This window comes from Cupressus sempervirens, chromosome 5 (genome assembly GCF_028749045.1).
Source record: "Cupressus sempervirens isolate cs-2001-9-10 chromosome 5, ASM2874904v1, whole genome shotgun sequence".
Taxonomy (NCBI): Eukaryota; Viridiplantae; Streptophyta; class Pinopsida; order Cupressales; family Cupressaceae; genus Cupressus; species Cupressus sempervirens.
In genome coordinates, this window is record NC_143122.1 from 754,054,082 (window position 1) to 754,073,206 (window position 19,125).

Sequence of the window (19,125 nt, forward strand, 5' to 3'; positions counted from 1 at the left end):
CAAGTTGTAATTATGAATATGAAAGGGTTAAGATATATAGGTACTTTTCATAATAGAAAATTGGGAATTCATAAATACAGATATCCTTCATTGATTAATTGCCACACTTTGTGGGTTGTTTATTGCAATTTTTTCAGGGGCAACAATAGAGTTATTTTTCTCTGCTCTTTGGTTAATCTCAGCAGTCCTTTCTAGTCTCACAATGAAGAGCTTATGAGTAAAGTAGGTGTGTAGAGTGAGGAGATGGTGGGCGAGAGATGCAGAAAGGAGCCAGTGGGGGACTTTGAGAAATGGAGAAGTAGGCCAAAAGTTTGGGAAAAGTTGGATGAGGGTGGGGTAACCAAGTATCTCATGAAGTTGGACAGTTTTGATCAGGAGGTAACTAACAGTATGGTGGGGTCCTGGAAAGATAGTAGGGTTAAGGTGAATGGCATCAACTTTCAAATAATGGAGGAGGTGATCGCGGTTGTCACTGAGATCCCTATCGAGGGTTTCACATTCTTCAGGGATAAGAAGCTCTCAGCCAATGCAGTTAGGGATTTTATGGAGAGTGAGAAGGAATTGAAGGTGTTAAAGAAAATTGACACCTACTATGTCCCCGACTCCATGAAGAAGCGATGGAGGTATGTGCTAAAAGTTGTTATTGAGTATTTCACTTTGAACCCAAGGTTTGATAGAGCCCATACCCACCACTTTGTTATTTTAAATCATTTCTGGGAGAAAGCTAGAATTTCTTTTCCTTTTTATCTGTTAACCTCTATGAGTAAGGCAATGGATAGCTTCAAAAAGAAGCCCATTGCAAACTTGGCTCTGCATGAGGGGATGTTGCTACTTATCCATGAGCACTTCAAAGCTCAGACTATTAGCAATGCCCCCCCTCAGACAGAGACTGTGGAGTCTGGGAGCTCTAGTTACTCCTCTGACTTGGATGACATTCAGAGCCTCAGTTCTAAGAAAGGTAGAATCTCCTCCTCAGGGAAAGTTGCAACTTATCATGTTAAAAAATCCCCCTCCCCCATAACCCAAAGCAAGAAAAGCCCTAGGGATCTCAGGCAGAACCGAGCTGAGAAGGCCGAGGAGGGAAGCAGCGATGAAGAGGAGGATCTCGAGTCTAAGGAGGTGGTGAAAGAGGCATAGGAGGAAACAAAGGTGGACAGTGGAAGGAAGAAGTGCAAGAGGGAGAGTCTGGAGGATGTGTGCTCTTAATTTGAGGAGACATCTGCACTGCCCCTTTCTCCTGTCCGTCTCCACCCTAATGAGCAGAAATAGGAGAAAGTAGGGTATGCAGAAGGGGAAGTGCAGACCAATGATAGGAGGAAAGTGTGGATTAATTTCAATGTCAAAACCACCAAAATGGGAATCTTTTGGGAGGCCATGAATCCCCAAATCTTAGTGGATAATCAAGAAGCGCAATGACTAGATGAATTAATTGATCTGACAATTGTGTCTATTTCAGATAGAGCCAGGGAGACAGGGATGAATCTTTTAAATAATTCTTGTAACAACATGATTGATAGTTTTAGATCAATCAAATGGCTTTTCCATGAGCTTGAGGAGGTTAAAGACCAGGCGAAACACATTGAGGCAACAAGGAAAGGAATGGATGCCAACAGGAGGACATATTTAGCTGATAGGCTCACTTTGGCAGAACAGAGGATACACAATCTGGAAAACTACAATCACAACCTTGCGAATCAGATGTTTTCCTTGTTAAGCTCCATCAACAACAACATCATCTCTCTTATGGGCTGGATCAAAGATAGAGAAATGCACGATGATGAGGATGGAAATGATAGGGATGAGGCAAGAACAGAGGATGACCCTGCGAAGGACTACTCCACTTTGGCTCAGGACCTAGGGAATCAAAGGGTTCAATAGATGGAAACGGAGAAGAATCTATAGGCCTTTGAGGCTGCTCAGGTGATGCATGATCTGGAGCAAAAGAATGAGGAATAACTCTTGCCTGTTCTTTTGTTTATCGCTATCTTTTGGCTTTTTGTTCTGGCTTTTGGCCATGGCTTGTTAGTTTCCTTTTCCTGGTTTTTTCTCAGTACTCTTTCCTTTGGCTGGGCTTAATGCTTATTATCAACCTTTGAACTTATACTTTTTTGGTTGGGCTGTCACGCTTATTATCAGCCTTCTAATGTACTAACTTTTGGGTTTTAGGTTCACTATAAAACCAGTTTATCTAATAAAAAAAATTCAATCAGGAATATCTATATTCAATTGAAAGGATAATTTGCTTCAAGAGATTTTATGAGTTTTATCATATCAAAATATGCATTTATTTCACCCTCCATATGCAAACCCCTCATGAATCCTTTTTCCTAAAACTTTAAAACCATCAAATTGTAGAGTTTTATAAATGCTATGAATGATATTCAAAAGAAGAAATGTCTCAAACAAATGGTTTTAGAAAATATGGACAATATATGTTTGATACAAAAGTTCTAGATACTAGAGTGAATCAAAATTTTGATGAATTATCTTTGGTTTTTTCTAGGTTATTGCATATACATATGCATATATGTATATGTGTGTGTGTGTATATACTCATATACACACACACACACACACACACACACACACACACACACACACACACACACATATGTATATATATATGTATATATACATACATACATATGTATGTATATGTATGTGTGTGTGTGTCTATATATATAGATAATGTAGCTTGATTTTTGCCAACCTGATTTCTATTTAGTCATTGCCATGCTTTACATATTAGTAGCAATTTTTTTTAATTTAATAGATTATTGTGAGTTTATTTTAGTGTTTACCACTTTGTTTGGGTAGGAATTATCAGCAACTGTTATTGTTTTGGAAGGGCTCTTACTTAATGATTCCTTTTTGTTATTGAAGCTAATAAATAGTTGATCATTGGGAGGGATCAATTAGTGAACTAACATATGATAAGGAATGATTGCCTTGAGCATGGGTACCATTTTCGCTAACAAGCAACAATTTGCCATCGAGTTTCCTTTCATGCCTTTTCTATTTATTGTATTTTGAGTTTCCTTAGGTCCCTTTGATGTTTATGTTTGTATTTCTAATGTAGAAGCTTTTAATGGCTTCTAAGAAGAAGCTTTTAGTAGTTATTTTAGAGCTTTCAATGATTTTCTTAATTTTTAAAAAGTTTATTTTTATTAATAACCTCAAAATATTACTTCCAATTTTGAATGTTAGTTGGCAATTCATCTTATCTTAGTTTTAGGAAGCTTCAGAAAAAAAATTATTTTTTTGATTTGTTTTTAAAAATTACCAAAAATGGCAAAAAAACTATTTTATGAAGAAACTGCCAAAAATGGTAATTTTGGATTTGTATTCAAAATTGTAGTTTCTCTCATTGTTGGAGAAGGTTTTGGAAGAATAATAAAGAAGAATTTTGAGTTTTAATATTTATTTTTGTGTTCTTTCTATCTTGTGTTTTTGTTAATTGCTTAAGGAATTTTGGCTGCATCATCTAGTATCAGAGCTCAAAAGGTCTAGGAAAAGGATATTATTGTATTTGTGTAGTTGTGAGTTTATATTTATGTAGGTTGAGAAGAGGAACTAGTTTCCAAAAATCAAGGTAGAAAAGAAAAGATCTAGTTGTGACGAAGGATGAACTCGTTCAAAGAGCTAGATTTATTGATGAAGTATTTGCATAAGAGGAAAGAAGAAAAGAAAATAAAAGAGAAAGAGAGGAAGATGAAGGAGGAAGAGATGAGGAAATCAGAGTTGAAAGAAATGGGAAGAAAATTACAAGAAAGTTGGCAACAATTAAGAAAGCTAATGGAATTACAAATGCAAAAATGGTACCTACTATTGGGATTATGATTATTTTGTCACTAGTGACAACACTTACTCAATTTTGTATGGTTACCGAGCACCCAAGTGGTTACCTTGCAAGAATTTGTAGTTTAGCAATTTTCACCAAGTAGATAGTGGCTACCGAGAAAATTTAGACAATGTGAAGAGCAGATAGTGACTACCGAGCTTCTCAATATCTAACATGCTTCGTAATGCAAACCGAGCAATGAAAGATTCAATTCAAACTGAGCAATGAAAGATTTAGTGCAAACTAGGTAATGAAAGATCCAATGCTTACCTAGTGAAGGAAGGTAAACTCAATATATAGTATTACCGAGTGACACTACATCTATTGAGTCACCAGTGGTTACCGAGTTTAGAACTACATCAAGTGATTAGTATGGACTGAGCCTTCTCTTCTACCGAGTGCATGGCGATGTCGAGTAATGCAGTGGACACCAAGTATCAAAAGGTCACCGAGTTAGTTCAGTGAACCCAAGTTATTTACTATTGGGCCGACTCTATAATGTATTTGTTTACTTGTATTCTGGCCGACCTTGTAATTTTGTAAGTTTGAAAGGTATATATGTAAGATGTATTGTAAGATATTAAATATGTATGATGTGATGAAAGAATAGCAAAGTAATGAAGAGTATATGTGAAAGATTATCAATAGCAATTCAAGGTACACAACAAGGTCAATTTAGAGACTGAAAAGTTACATTCATCACATGAGGTGATCAATGCATAAGGGATCTTATAAATAATTAGTTGCAACAAGATCCTCTACTTCATCCTGACAAGTGAATCAGATTTTTCAAATCCTCTAACAAGGTAAATTTAACAGTCTTTGCAAAAATATCCTAACAGAGTGCATACTTCATTGTATGTTTGCAAATCCTCTAGCAAGGTGGACCTAGTAGTCCTTTGTGCTCTGAACAAGGCAGATCACTAGAAGTGGTCAATGTAAGCCTTAACTAGCCAACTTTATACTGTAGTATTGAAGTTTTGTGGGTATCATCCCCACCCCAATTTTACATTCTATTTGGAAGGTTTCTAGGTCACCAAATATTATGTTCACTTGTGTAATGATTGTTATATGTTTCAGAATTTATGCATGCAATAAAATAGATGGATGTGTGGTAAATTAATAAAAATATTTAAAGGTTACTAGTTCACCCCTCCCCTCTCAGTAACCTGTCATATTTTGAATATTTCCAACAATTCGTATCAGAGCTTTGTGGTTCTCAGGATAAAAGTTTAATAGCTTGAGAAAAGATCTTAGGATAGATGGAGATATTCAGACTTGACAAGGTAATTGAAAATGAAAAGCTAGATCTTGAAATGGCCATGGCTCAACTCAAAGAAGCAAAGGAGCATCTTTCTCAATCCTTGAAAATAAGGAAGGACTTGCAAGGAAAATGAATGATCATCAGTATGTTGAAGAAAAGATTGAAGACCTTTTACCATAAAGTAGCTTAGATGAAGCTAATGAGGCAATCAAGGAACTCCTAGCAAAGAATGGCTCTCTACAGGAAGAAGTAAGAAAACTTAAAAGAGAATAAGAAATCCAATCAATCAGGCTATGTCAAGTCTTGGAACAAAGAAAAAAATAGGAAAATGAGACAAATGAAAGGATCAATGCAAATAAAAGTCTTATCAATCAATTATCCAATGCAAATGAAGAAATCGTGAATCTAAGATCTAAAAATGAAAGCCTAAGGATTGATTTAATCACTGAAAGACAAATCAGTGAAAGTTTGGAAAATGACCTAAATGTTGAAAAGTAAATTAATGAAAGAATGATGAAGTCACAAGAAGACATGACTCAACTAATACAAAAAATGAGTAGAATCTTCATAGAAAAAAATGTAAAACAAGATTTGGATATAATGAAGGTGAATCTTCCAAACAAGGTGCCCAAAAGAATCAAAGACCTACTTGCAATCACTGTGGTAAGTTAGGTCATACATCAAACAAATGTTGGAGCAATGGAAAAACAAAATTCAATGAAAAATGCTACAACTACAATTAGCATGGTGATAAATCTAATGAATCCAAAGAAAAACCAAAATTTGAAGGTAAATGTCACAAATGCAAGAAGCATGGTCACAAGGAATTCAAATGCAGATCCAAATCATTCAATCCAACTGAACAACTTGTTAAAGAAATATTTGGATGGGATTACAATACATGGTGCAAATGTCATTATTGTGGAGAATATGGACACATTGGCAAAGACTTCTCAAGGCATCACTTGAGAAAAAGAGATACAACAGTAAGATATTCTACATGTACTAAACTCAGACATATAGCCTAAAATTGCATGAATATAGGAAGAATTGAAGATGAAAAGAAAGATAAAGCTGATAACATTCAGAAGCAGATGAGACAATAGTGGATTCATAAATCTATAGATAAAAATAGTTCAAATGATGGCCACATCACTCAAGAAGTGGGTGACTCCATTTCCAATTGTATTCATGAAGGAGGATCTCGAATTGTATCATCAGGCTATATCGAAAATAGTTCCAAATGAAAGAGAGAAAATGATCCAATCAGTCTTGTAGATACATCAAGATCATAGAAAATTTATCTTTCATTGAGTGCATCAGACTCTACCAAAAAAAGTGGTTAAAGACCTTACAGAGCAAGGTCGAGAGAAGAAGAAATTTTTTTTATCTACTGAGTTGATACTCATGCCGAGTTAGGTTAGTGGATAACAGTTTGTCATGCACTATGACAACATGGTACCTAGCATTAATTTTGAACTTTTCATCAAAATGGGTGAAATTCAATCACATTTTCATCGTATTCTCAGCGCTAAAAGATTTCCAAGTGCATTCAAGCAATTTCAAGTTAATTTGCAAAAAAAGAAGTTTGATCAAAGATTTCCATTACTTATTGAGCAACAATGGCTTCCTCAAGCACAAGCACCAGCAAGGAAAAATGTGGATTAGAAATGTTGGTCAAGGCCACAAAATGGAAAGCACCAAACTTTAAGTTGGTTCTCGCAGGTGCAGAGGCACTAGACCCTTATGGTGCACAATTGCAAACACAACCAAAGGTACTTTTAATCAATGATATTTGAACTCATTTCAAATGTTCTATTCAAGAAATAAGAACCCTAGAAATGGATAGCATGTTAGAAGAAATGTGTGTTAGTTTCTCTTTGAAACCTAAACATAAACATCTAGAGACAAAAGGGTTGACACACATCTCCCATATGCCAAGAAGCTTCCAAATAAAATGGATCAGATATATTCTTAGCCATGTTCACAATGGTCAGCTATGGCTGGAACAACTTGTACTAATCATGAAGAAGATGATTCATAAGATTACTAGCCTTCCTATACTCAGCAAAGTGAAAACCACCAAAACCCTAGGTTGAGATGAACTTTAGAAGTAAACCCTAGCCGAGTGGGACGACAAAGGCTTAAAAGTTAGCACAGTTGTCGATGTTGAACTTAGATATGGAATTAATATGATAGCTCATAGGATCTATACTTCAAGCTAATTGAACAGTGTGCCATGTGAGGTTGTAGACCTAGCATTTAAGGTTGTGAAGAAGAATTTGGAGTATGACTTGTCTATGCTATTTCTAAGGCAACTGAACAAGAACATGGATAGCATTAGATCATCCAAGAATAACCCTTGTAAATTTGGTTCCTTGTTGACATGTTTATTCTTCTATGTGCAAAAATTATTTCCCTCCAAATTTTCTCTTGTATAGAGAAAAGATGTCCCCATTCTATATCAAATTAATGAGTTTATAGTCGAAATGGGTGTCAATTTTGATAGCATAATGGACAACTATTTTGAGGACTTCAAGGAGAGGATGAACAATAGGTTCAGGATCCCTCCTAAACTTGTTGAAGATTACAAAGATGATGTTTTTTTTATGGTTGACTATGATAGAGTATATATTCAGGCAGTCATGCCCTAAGTTGCATGGGTAAAACCTCTACATTATGAGGTAAACATTGATGAAATTAGAGATATTATTGAAGCACTGGTAAATGAACCAGTAGATCCCAAGTAACCAAATTTTGGAACTTATGATCAGGAAAAAGCCAGAATAGAACTAGAAATCAAAGTTCCCCAAGCAATCAACAAAGGTAAAAAGAAGGTTGCTAAATTGAAAATTGCTTCCGAGCCCCTAATGATTAGTGAGGGAAAAGGTGAGGACAAAGAAAAGGAGTAGGAACAAGAAGACATAGAGGAAAAATTAGAGGAAGAGGTTGAGCCAATCAGAAAGAAGGGCAAGGTAGTCATTACCAAGCCACCCAAAGCCTCCACAACTATTTCCACCAGAAGAAGCAAAGGTAAGAATAAGGATGAAATAGTATTTAGCAAGCCCCAACTTACCTTCCAAGAAAGATTGAAACAAATGGAAGAGGAAGCTAGCATCACAAATTTCAAAGCATTGAAATTTGAAACAAGAACTGATATAGAGAAAATGTAGATTAAGGAACTGGTACTTAATAAGATGGAAAAATGGAAATACTCCCCAGACCAACTTGCCCCTCAAATATCCAAAGAGCTATAAGTAAGATTACAACCAAGGTAGGAGTCAGCCACCCAAATAGCCAAGGACATATATGAGCAATCCTTGAAGAATCTTCTATCGAGTATTACTGAGATAGACATAAAGGTAGAAATGAAGAGAAACAAAAGTTAAATTATGATTAGATCTCACAAACGTTTGATTCTAATTAAGAATATTGAGCATGTTGTAAGAGATGGAACAAACATGTGGAAGAACATCTATCACTTGCAAAAGCCCAGTAATTATCTAGTGATAATCAAGGATGATGATGGCACCTGTAATGATGAAGGAGATGACAGTGCTCCAAGTGCTAGTGATGTTCAGGCACAAAGGTCTGATGATGAAGAAAAAGGGGAAGAAGCTAAAGAGGAAGACAAGGAGGACGAGGATGAAGAAGATGATCTAATGAAGATTGCAGCACAAGTCATTGATTCCCTTCCTCACTCTCCACCTAAGACAGACACATCATCAGGGTTGGATAAAACTTTAGTAGGATTGACCACATCAGAATCATCATCTACTCTTGCTACCCCATAGCTCCAAGCATCATCTATGGAAGTAACCATTACTTCATCTACCAAGCTGCAACCTTCTTCATTAGCACCTGAGCAATCGGTCACTGTAGCATCAACTATGTCTACCTCTGCTACTATATGTATAGTAAGTTCTATAGTTCTTTCTACAAATTTTTCTACTACAATTGTGAATATTCTAGTCTGTACACTACCTATATGTACTTCATGTTTGGGAAGCACACTAATTTTGGATTCAGTCAATACTTCTATCAGCTTTTCTCCAATTGCACCAATTCAAGTATTTTCTACCAGTCCATCTATGTCAACTATTGTCTCTAATTCCAAATCAAAAGGAGTAAGCATAGAAGTAAAACAAAAAACTCCTCTAAAACTTTTGCTTATTGGGAAACAAATTGATGAAGATATAGATTTGGATACATAAATTGTTATTCCAAAGATAGACTTGGACAATTCCTTAGCCAGTGAGATGAGAATGGTAAGTCAGCTACTAGAGCAGAAGGCAAGGCAGAAGCAACTCATAGAAGAAAGAGATAAAGAGTATACTATAATAGAAAATGCCAAAAACATAATTATTGAAGCTATTCGTGTTGATGTCAATTCATCTCAACACATTTTTTTACAATTAGAAGAGGTTGTGAATAAGTTCAATGAGGAAACCTCTGGGCAAGAGAAGCTCATTGAAAAGGAAGAAAAGAAATTTGATAATAAAGTGCTTGAGAACATTGCTCAACACATTGCAATAAAATAGGTTGAACTATCTTCAATTTTGAGCAATCTTGAGCAAGCATTTACCAATGTAACACCACATTTTGGTAAGCTCTATGATGTTACTGAGTACACTAAGGAAGTCAACAAAAAATTAAATAAGATAGATGTGGAAATGAAGGATAGTGCTCAAAATTTGTAGATTGACCATAGTTCAAGCTCATCCCATCACACAAAGGTGAATTTTTTGTCTGAAATGTAGGCAGAGTTACTCAGAGAAGAAGCCCAAATCTGGTCTAGGCTGATTGACATTCAAAATATGATTCTCCCAGTCATGGATCAAATGAAAAAACACATTGATTCATGACAAAAACTTTTCAATAGCAGATCATATGATCAATTTTTTGTAGAAGTTCAAGTGGCTCTCTCCACCTACAAGATTTTGCAAGAAAATTGGGATAAGAAATTATCTCTTATTCTCAAGGTACACTCAAATTTTCTCTCACATTTTGATGTCTCAATTTAAATTTATTGTATATACATTCTTTGGCATTATTGTCCAAAATTGGGGAGATGAGATTGTTGGCAAGATAATATTATTAACATTGGGAATCTGAAATGAATAAGGAATAAGAGAGACATTGTATAGATAAAACCTATGCATACCATATGTATGGGGGAGATATGTGAGATATGTAAGATATGTAAATAGAAGAGTAAATTAGAATGTAAGTTTTGATTCATAAGGTTTTTTGTCACTAATGCCAAAGGGGGAGATTATTGGCATTATGATTATTTTTTCATTGGTGACAACACTTACTCAATTTTGTATGCTTATCGAGCATCCAAGTGGTTACCTTGTAAACATTCACAGTTCAACAGTTTTCACCAAGCAGACTGTGACTACCAAGAAAATTTAGACAATGCGAAGAGCAGACAGTGACTATCGAGCTTCTCAGTATCTACCATGCTTTATAGTGCAAACCGAACAAGGAAAGATTTCGTGCAAATTGAGCAATTAAAGATTCAGTGCAAACTGAGTGATGAAAGATTTAGTGTTTACCTAGTGAAGCAAGGTAAACTTAGTATACAGTATCTACCAAGTGACACTACATCTACTGAGTCACCAGTGGTTACTGAGTTTAGAACTACATCAAGTGATTAGTATGGACCGAGCCTTCACTTCTACTGAGTGCATGGAAATGCCGAGTAATGTATTGGACACCAAGTATCAAAAGGTCACCAAGTCAGTTCAATGAACTTGAGTTATTTACTATTGGGCCGACCCTATAATGTATTTGTTTACTTGTATTCTGGCTGACCTTGTAATTTTGTAAGTTTGAAAGGTATATATGTAAGATGTATTGTAAGATATCAAATATGTATGATGTGATGAAAGAATAGCGAAGTAATGAAGAGTATATGTGAAAGATTATCAACAACAATTCAAGGTACACAACAAGGTCAATTCAGAGACTAAAAAGTTACATTCATCAAATGAGGTGATCAATGCATAAGGGATCTTATTAGCAATTAGTTGCAAGTAGATCCTCTACTTCATCTTGATAGGTGAATCGAATTTTTCAAATCCTCTAACAAGGTAGATTTAATAGTCTTCATACAAATCTCCTAACAGAGTGCATACTTCATTATATGTTTGCAAATACTCTAGCAAGGTGGACCTAGCAGTCCTTTGTGCTCCTAACAGGGTAGATAGCTAGAAGTGGTCAATGCAAGCCTTAATCGGCCAACTTTATATCACAGTATTGAAGTTTTGTGGGTATCATCCCCACCCCAGTTTTACTTTCTATTTGGAAGGTTTCTAGGTCACCAAATATTGTGTTCACTTGTGTAATGATTGTTATATGTTTCAGAATTTATGCATGTGGTAGTATAGATGGATGTGTGGTAAATTAATAAAAATATTTAAAGGTTACTGATTCACCCCTCCCCTCTCAGTAACCTATCATAACCTGAATATTTCCAACACCTACGAGTCAAGAAGAAGATCACATGGCTTGTTCAAAAGATTATTCAAAAGAAGGAAATGAAAGAAGAGACACATAAAATAAAGGAATATTTAGAAAATGATATGGTGAGTATATATACAACTATTTTGACATCAATAATTGAAAAGGACAAGGTATACAAAATTCCAAAAGAGTCTTGTTGCCATCTTCAATTACCTGAATATGATGCTTTTTCTAAGTAAGTGGAAATGCATGATGACAATAAGGTTTCTAATGAATATCTTTCAGATTTATTTTTTAATGTAGTAGATGCAAGGTTGCAAAGGTATTATGTGAATTATGGTAATGATCAATATGCTCATATATTATATGTTGGAGACATAAATGATTATGGTACAAAGGTTTATACAGAAGTGATGGAACTTTTTATTTTAAAGGATGAGAAGATGTTAAATAGATTATGGGTTAAGAAAAATAAGAGGAAGAGGGATCCAGTGACAGTTGCAAAGATGAATGACAAAATGTCAAAAAATTGGAAGACTAGGAAGAAGGAATAAACTTTCATTCCTCTGAGTCAATTATATCAATGTTTGATACAATGAAAGGAAAAGTTCTAGAAAAGAAACTATACACATTCAAAAAAAAACTTGCAAGAGTTGCATTCTTTCAACCAGAGGAAAATGATGTAGGAGCTTTTAGTGGCTTTGTAAGAAGGAGCTTTCAATAGTTTTTTAAAAACTTTTAATGTTTTTTCTTAGTTTTTAGAAAGTTGTTTTTTATTAATAACCTCAAAATATTACTTCCAATTTAAAATGTTAGTTGACATTTCATCTTATCTCAGTTTTAGGAAGCTTCATGAAAAAAATAAGGTTTTTTCGAGTTGTTTTAAAAAAAAATACCAAAAATGGAAAAAACATGAAAAAACATCCAAAAATGGTAATTTTGGATTTGTATTTAAAATTGTAATTTCTCTCATTTTCGGAGAAGAAGTATTTGGAAGAATAATAAAGAACAATTTTGAGTTTTAATATTTATTTTCACATTCTTTCTATCTTATGTTTTTGTTAATTTTTTAAGGAATTTTGGCTGCATCAATTTTTCATATGGTTTGTAGGTTGATCAAGTTGCCATTGCAGATGTTTAACAAGTTTTAGCTTCCATTGCAAATGTTTGATAGGTTTTGAATTATCATTGCAAATGATTGAAAGGTTTCAAGTTACCATTGACTAGTGGTAGAAATATAACACTTTTCTTCTCACATAAAGTATTTGGCAAGGGTTTCATCAAATCCATAAGTAATTTTTTTCAAAGCATGTATTTGGTAAGTTTTTCATCAAAATGATATTATGTCATTTATAACTAGTTGTCTTGTTAATAATAGCACAAAATTAAACAAAGTGTAACATTTGAAGCCTCTGTCATATCACTATGCACTCACTTCAAAGATATTCAAGTTACACATTGTTGAATGTACTCATTATTGGATGTTCTTTGATTAGTAGTAATATAATCATGATCAATTATATATTCTCTATATAGATAGAGAAACATTTTGCTAGTTATCTAATGTTCTTTCATTGGTAGTAATATATATGGATTCAATTATATATATATTTTTGTGCATATCAAGACATGTGGCATTTGTTGTCTAGGCGTTGTTGAAGACATGTTTTTCTAGATGCCTAGAATAGAGTGTTAGCTCTTCCTAACCTTGATGAGAATCATCCACCAATGCTCATTTCAAAAAATGGATCAATCTTCCATTTTGTCTTTATATACTAACCATAGGGACCTAACATAGATGCATCTATCTTGAGAGGGGTTCATGTTGCACTTGCCTCAGACAACTAATTAATTCCAAGGTGCTAGACTTAGATTTAATACTCAATTCTGACAAGAGCTCATCATGAGGCATTAAACCTTCATTTCTATCTTTATCCAATATCAAACTAATTCATTCCATGGTGTTATGATTAGATTAAACACTCAAGTTTGATAAGATCTCATCATGAGGCATTAAATCTTCAATTATATCTTCATCTTACATCTTTACAAGTGTAGTAAATTCCTTTTATCTTGATAGTGGACCTTTTCAACTAACTTAGCTTCCTCATGATCATCATGTTTTTCAACTTAGCAACTTATAATTCTTGAGTTTTTATAATCATCTTATATGGGATTCACTATTTGTTAAGATAGTGTTATATACTATCATCACAGTCCTAGAATTTTATATTAAACTTTTCATTTCCTTAGATCATTGGTCACTTTCCTTACATCACTATCACATTTTGTCAAGAATGTTAATTGTTCTATTGGTGTTGTAAAACTGCTAAGAAAGAAAATGCTTAATACCAAGATGTCAATACTCACACAATCTAAAGACTAGCCAATTCTTATTAGCAATTGTATGTGCAAAACCATTTGGGCCCAACTTCAACAAAACCACCGGTGATTTTCTACTCTTCAGGCTCTGCAAAACTAGTGTGGGTATACCCAAGGATGATTCAAGACTGGGAAATAGTGTATGAGGATTATTTTAGTTTCATTCTGATTCTCATCTCAAATCCTCAAATACATGTACAATTCTTGAGAATTTGATAGACACATCCCATATAGCAAGTATGGCCAAAATTCTTCTATAGATCTACAACTGTTCTCAGCAATAGTGGCTAATTGAAGCTAAAACATTACATGCAAACAAGTACAGGCCAACTTTGAAAATCTTCAGGAAATAAAAGTAAGATTGATTTAATTCTTCATTTTGACACCCATTTGTGACACATTTCTCTTTCAACTAGATCAAATTTGATCAGTGCCTAATCCATCAGGGTTCAGAGTCTACTACAAATTTCTAGATCTAATTTGTTACCTTACAAAAAAATTTATCAGCAATTCTTATCAGAATTCATCATTCACAATTCTTTCTACTACTACAACAATCTTATCACATTCATCAAAGCTTTTACTTAATCCATTGAATTAATAGCAGTGATAAATAGATATACAACCTAACTAAATTGCATTCAATTGCACAAGCCTTTACTCATACAACATCAAGATAACCAAGTAATCAAAAGGAGACAAAGTTTAGAAAGAAGTGATATGGGAATAGTTCATAATTTGTATTCATTTTCCTTGAAAATTGTATACAATTTACAGTAAACTCAGAATGACCTTTAGAAAGAAACACAGATCATTCTATATTCATGTATTCTCAAGATCTGATAGAGAAAATACACCACCAATTCGCTCAAAAAATGGACCAAAAATAGAATAAGTATCACTTAGAAAAATAGAATTCGAACCCTTTCTCTAGCGTTGGAATCTCACTCATATAGTGTGAGATGAAACAAGCTTCAAGCTAAGAGAAAATGATAGGTGTCCTTTACAAGAAGAAGATGCACACATCTGTCTGAAAAGAAAAGAATTAACATGAAGATATGAGAGCCATATATTCTCTTGTGGGCTTCTGTCTATCACATCCTTTTGCTGATTTAGCTCCAACTATGATTCTATCGTATATGTAACTGCTAAGCTTGTCCCTGATAAAATCTATTTTGATGATTGCAAACTGATTTGAACCCATGGGTTTTACCATTATTACAGTACTAGGAGAAACACCCTTACTTCTCACTCTTTGCTGATTAACACAAATCCTTAAGAAAATGGGACTAACCTTTAAGAAACAACACTTGAGTATGGAAACAATGTGGCTATCAAATATAACAAAATGAGAAATTTCTACTTAACCAACCATGTCTGCATCCAAAACCAGCTTTCAACCAAAATTTTTCACCTACTGACAAAAAAAGACGCGCACTAACAAAAAGTCAAAGGGACTATTTGCATGCAGCCCATGGGTATAAAGTCTTCTTCACCTTCTGTAAAAACTCTGCACAGGGTCCTACACACTTCTGTTGCAATGGCATTGAAGTGTGCCATCTTGAAAATTTCCTTAGAGAAAGGTGTTACTGCTAATATGATTTTTATTTTATCAAGTCTATTCTTTTCTCCCCTCATTACCTTAGTAGTTTGATCACAACCCATAGAAACACCTAGGATTACTAGCCTTCCTCGATCAAAATTCCACATGCTAACATACGTGACAGACAACTTCCTCTTCGCAAACCACCTTTCAAACAAACTTGAACCAATTCATGAGGAAGAAACACTAGGGATCCAATTACTCTTGTCAACTAATCCCTCTGCTATCCACAATCTAAGAGTTAGTGAATTCTTTGGAGCCATTTCTGCTACACCATGCAAGACTGCAACACTTCAGAGACTATAGTAAAATACGCACTTGGAAATCTCTATTCTGTAGTTCTTTTATGTTGTTTGGCACTCCTGCCAAAATCTATACAATCCTCTTAGTCAATGATACTATTCAGAAAAGACTTCAAATCTTTATTCGCATAAGGTGCAACTGAGAAAATCTTATAAGTTACACTCTATTTTTTCTTTTCACACGCGAAGCTTTTCATTGCTCATTAATATGAAGAGTGCCACTACCTTTAGTATTTAAACTTGCACCGTTGATCTTTGAAATCATACAATTAAGAAATGAAAACTAGGCTAACTCAATGTTCTTTTTAGCATGCTAGCAGTCAAACAATTAAACAGCCTCCATCTATATCTTTCTTTCAAAACTAATATTTCAAACTGGGCCCACGGATGACCAAGGACACATGTCATTGAATTGCTAACTCACTATGCTTATATTTCGAGCACCTTTCCATAGCGAGCTAGAGATAACCATTGATCTTGCTTTGATCATATGGAAGATATTTGAAATGACTTTTAAGAAAACAAGGGTGAGTTCCTTGCTCATTAACTCACTATACTTATTCATTGCACATCTCTTCATAGCGAGTTAACAAGCACCATTGATCAATACTTGATCTTGTGGACATCAATTTACTGCATAGTGGTGGGCCATCACTTGCTAACTCGCTATGAATAACTTTCAAGAATCTTTCCATAGTGAATTAACAATGGCCTTTGATCCTAGTTTGATCTAATGATCAAAAATTTTTGTGTGCTTTATACTTGGGGAGTGGGTCCATGCGTTATTTTTGTTGAGATGGCTAAACACGATGGCACACACATGTACTCTTTTTTTATCTATTAATGACATCACATGTTGTTGGCCTTGCCATGTTTGTGTCTTCCAGGTGTGTCACTACATCGCTACCAGAAAAACATTCAATATCCGTCAAGTGATACAGTGACCTCCTGGTAAACAGATGCTGAGAAATAAAGCTCCACTTACACAGAAGTAAAAGAAAAGTCTGCACAAGATTCTCTTCAGGATCCTCAAACTCATTTCTAGTTATAAAAGCATGCCATGTTTTGCAATGATTAGGCCCTCGCTATGTTGCTACCAAAAAATGGTGTTATTCTATCTAGCAACATAACGACCTTTGATAGATTCTCAGTTTCAATGATAGAAAACAAAACACACATTGATTGAAAACCCTATCAATTAATGCTAGTGTCAGAGAAGGTGGCTGTGCTCATTTATAATACTATGTGAGAACTTTTACACTCACATCAACCTTTTAAAAGAACACTGCCTTTTTTTGCAGAACTTGGGCATTTGCTACGTCGCCACTAGCAAGTCGCATAGATTTTCCTAATAGCGACTTAGCAAATTGTCAAAAAAACTTGGATGCCGATGACACCATTCACATTTTTTTTTATGTTCATTAATTTTTAAAACTAACAAGCCTAGAACACAACATGTGCCAAAATTTACCTTACATTAATGTAATTCTCGATGCCAGATTTCACTTCACAGTATCACAGACACGTATCATCAATCTTGCTAACTTGCTATACATAACAATCGAGCAATTTTCCATAGCGAGTTAACAATGACTGTAGATTCAAAAGGATCCGATGGTGGGGTAAAACTTATTTCACAAGGATTGAACAACAAACTCAACATGGGCATGAAAAGAATATTTTCTTATCCTCCTATTTTTAAAACTTTCACACCAGGGAAAATTTAAATGGAATGGGATATAGGGTTTTAACAAAATTTTTAGAGGCTAACAAAATATGACTTAGCTAGGAACCCTACTCACCATTAATGGATCTCAATCTGAATTTTTTTTTTTTTACCTGGACAATGAAAATTTATTATGTAGAGATTCAGACCAACATGCCCTTCAACTAACCTATTGATAAAATGTTGTCATTCTCATTAGTAATTACCTAATCTTGTGAATCCCTTCTCTGCACAACTTACCAATTTCAAATATCAAAGTCACTGCCACTGGTTGCACACTCTTTGGCTCATTAATCCCTTCTTTTCTATTTGATTCTCATCATTTAGACTTGTAGCCAAGCTCTTTTGTAGCAACAAAAATATTTATTTTCCTAAATATTCATTTTGAAATTGCTTCCCTTCAATTGGTTCCTTCAACTGTTTTTCATCCTTTAGTATAGTAGATAAGCTCTCTTGTAGTAGCCAAAACATGTATGTAGGAGCCCAAATGGGTATAGTTGGTTGGGTGGGTACAACTGAAATTTTTTTTATCTTTCTTGAAAGATGATAAGTGTGAGTTATAGCCTTTTCTCTAATTGTATTCTACATCCATCTAGGATCCTAAAGTTGCTCTACATTGTTCTTCCCATCTCTCAGTGTTCCTCCTATCCTACTCCATAAGTTCATTCAACTTCCTCATGTTTTCCTTGAGCACTTGTCTTATGCTTCTTAATTCATCTTCCCTCATTTTCTCATCTATTTTCTCTTCTTGTTTCCTTCTCTCTTCTTACTCTCTTTTCTTCTTTCCATTACTCAAGAAGTCTAGCATTTCCTTCTCTAACCTTTTCAGAACCATCTTCACCTTACAAGGATATAATCCCTTGTTTTGGTACCACTATCATGTAGAAGATAATGGGCCCAATCAAAATTCATATTAATTTAGGAGAAATTCTTCAGAGTCTTAGTGAAATACAACTTCTCACATCATTAATCTTCATCAAAGACACTATCCCAATCCTTAGATCAATACAAGGATTATCTCAACTAATCACCTCCTCTCAAGAACTATTAATGGACAAAGCCTAATCATTAGTTATCCCTCACTTCTACTATACTCCACATACTAATGACAATCTCTAATCACACTCATTTTGTGATCACATCTGATTCATTGATTCTAGATCCTCAACACTTGTTGATTTCCCTCACAACAGTTAATGACTCCATTCATTTTCTTCATGATCTTTGATTGCATAGCACTTCCATTGTGCCCTATGACCACAACCCATCCTCTTCAACACAACCTAGGATCATATTGCATTCCCATTGATCCCTTAATCATATGCCACTCTTTTAAAGACTCTTTTCATACCCAAACTCTATTAACATATCATTGCCAATGTCCTATTCCATTAGCCACTTAAAATAAGACTTAAGCCTAAACCAAATCCCTTAATCCATTGGGAATCTATCCCTTAAAACACATTGCAATTTTCCCACTCTATCCTTAATATCTATTAACACACTCAATCTCAAATGCCAAACAATAACATTGTT

General features: G+C 34.6%; 1 pseudogene; it reads left to right on the forward strand.

The window, feature by feature from the left end:
- The first annotated feature begins 6,727 nt into the window (after positions 1 to 6,727).
- The window catches only part of LOC149558106 (caffeoylshikimate esterase-like), a 115,971-nt pseudogene continuing 103,573 nt past the window's right edge, over positions 6,728 to 19,125 (forward strand).